Source organism: Aplysia californica, unplaced genomic scaffold, assembly GCF_000002075.1.
Source record: "Aplysia californica isolate F4 #8 unplaced genomic scaffold, AplCal3.0 scaffold00195, whole genome shotgun sequence".
NCBI classification, from domain to species: Eukaryota; Metazoa; Mollusca; class Gastropoda; order Aplysiida; family Aplysiidae; genus Aplysia; species Aplysia californica.
In genome coordinates, this window is record NW_004797465.1 from 206,662 (window position 1) to 209,147 (window position 2,486).

General features: G+C 40.7%; 1 protein-coding gene across 2 annotated transcripts in view; it reads left to right on the top strand.

Annotated features, from left to right (window-relative positions):
- The window catches only part of LOC101860100 (thrombospondin type-1 domain-containing protein 4), a gene marked incomplete in the record, with an annotated part of 94,874 nt that overhangs the window by 1,074 nt on the left and 91,314 nt on the right, over window positions 1-2,486 (top strand).

Below are 2,486 nucleotides of genomic sequence, written 5' to 3' on the forward strand. Positions count from 1 at the left end.
AGAAGAAGAAGAAGAAGAAGAAGAAGAAGAAGAAGAAGAAGAAGAAGAAGAAGAAGAAGAAGAAGAAAAAGAAGAAAAAGAAGAAGAAGAAGAAGAAGGGAGAGGGGGTAGAAGGAGGAAAAGCGACGTCGAAGAAGAACGAGTTGTTACATTCGTTTTGTCGATCCTATAGTGGAGTATTTCAAGCCACAGAGGATAGAAATTGTAGTCTTTTCACGTATCTAATCTACGCCCGATTCTCCGCCATTGATCGTAGCCTGTGCAATAGGACTTTCTCAATTTTTGTCGGAGCTGCGGTGCATGCATATTTTAAGCCCAAAGTCACCTCGTGTCCTCACTCGTCATGCCATTATGTTGTTGTAACGCTAGGGGAAAAGATTAGCTACCCGTTGAGAATTCTCCCCTTAGCATAAAGCCACTCTTTATGCCATTAAAATTTTGACATTCATAGCGTATAGTGCAAGGAATTCGTATTAAGCCGCTTGCGTGCAAACCGGGTGTGATCAATATTACGACGAACTTCATTTGAAAGAGTTATAAATAACTTGACATGCTTTGCTTTATGTCCTGTTTAGGGCGTTTGTGTTTGTATTCGTACATTCCCTGATACTTATGTGCGTTGTTGTAATGAATCATCATGACTGAATCCCTTTCGGGGGGAAGTAGAATATATGAGTTATTGAAGAGGTTGTGTGGGAAAGGGAATGGGTATACCGGTGGAAACATAGTCTACTGCCATCAAACATGCTCGTTCTTGTGTTATTTCTGTTTCCCTGTCCCTTATCTTGACCTTTCTCATCTATAAGAGAACGACCTCTGTATCCAGGGTTACAACGAAACAACTATTCATGTGTAAAGCTCAAACATTAGTTTATGAACAAAATAATGACATAAAACAATTGATACTCGCATTTCTTTAGTATATTGATAGGTGAAACTGAAACATTCTCACCCTCAAAATAGAAATCATTATGTGCTCACGAAAATTTGAAAAGTGGCAGCATTATAAGGGGTTAAGGTGGTTTTTTTACTTTAAAAGATGGCTGTATGTGCCTAAGATGGTGCAAAAAATTGTATGGCCCTTGTGAGAAAGATGGTAAATCTGAATGAACTGGCTGAGCAGAAGAGTTCTGATAAAGTTGCACGAGCCTCCCCTCTGAAAGAATGCATGGCGCTTTGACCTTCATAAAGATTGAACAGAGGTTGTATCTTGAAAATCAACTTAACACCAAGATCACTCTTAGCAGGGAAAAATTCAGATGTTACTGGTTTCATTTGCTCTCCTTACTTTAACATACATACATCATCAAACATCTAAGACATCTGCAATCAACATGGACCAAGTACTACTTTTTTCTATCATTGCTGCCTCTCACTGTTGACACTAACGCATCCCAGCTCCCCCTTTTCTGGCTCTCTAGTTTTCTACTTCTTATGATATGTTTATTATATACTACATCGGTCCGTTTAGCGCGGTTGCTGTGTTCCATTATCCGGATTCCTCATTACACGGGGCGTGTCAGTGCTACGAGAGTTGCGATAACGAGGGCGTGAGGTGATGTAATTAGAGGGTCAACAACTGTTATCGATTGCATGAATTTTCAATTACCGATTGATCACGGCTAACTGTGCTACAGACCGTCGTGTAAAAATAACTTAGATATGTATGATACTAGATTTCATCACACTACTCACACTCTTACATCGAGAATAAAAAGAGAAAAAATAAAGCCTTGACGTAAAGTTGACGTTCGATACGGCCTTAGTAGCGCTTTGAATGTCATGGAATATATCAAGTGTTACGCCCTCTTTGATGCAACATCGTGGATAAATTTGCAGACAGGTTACTGTGACCCTGTCTGGGCTGGGCAGAATACAGTGTTCCAAAAGAAAGACAGACTCTCTGTAAGATAGACACGGAAATCGACGTGTGACAAGAGTTTAACACCCTTTTCAACACTCAGTGGTTATTTAAGTAGGGCTAGGGATAAGTAGGGCGGGGGGTCCTGATTTAACGTCCGTCTCCGATAGGATCAAGCGTGGTGGGTAGACAACATCTAGACCCTACCAATCAACCATGCTCAAAAGCTCCTCGTCGAGAAATCCAACCATGGTCATTTGCACGGTAGTCCTGCATGGTTATAAAAGCACAACTGCACGCCGTCGCTACACTTTTAAAACAATAAAATGCACCTAGAAAAACTTAACAACTGTTGTTGTCAACGAGCTCGGTACGTTACTTTATGACATAGCATAACAATATTCAGAAAGAACTAGCAATGAACTCTTTTGAGAATGCTAGTCCATTTAGGATGCTTAGTTTCCAAGTACTTTCCTTACAATCATCCAGCCAGCCTGATGCAGCTACTGTTGATTATATTATTATGTTTTCCTGGACCAAGAAGTGGGCCCCGGCAGTATGTCTAGCTGGTAAAAATCTCTCTCTCTCTCTCTCTCTCTCTCTCTCTCTCTCTCTCTCTCTCTCT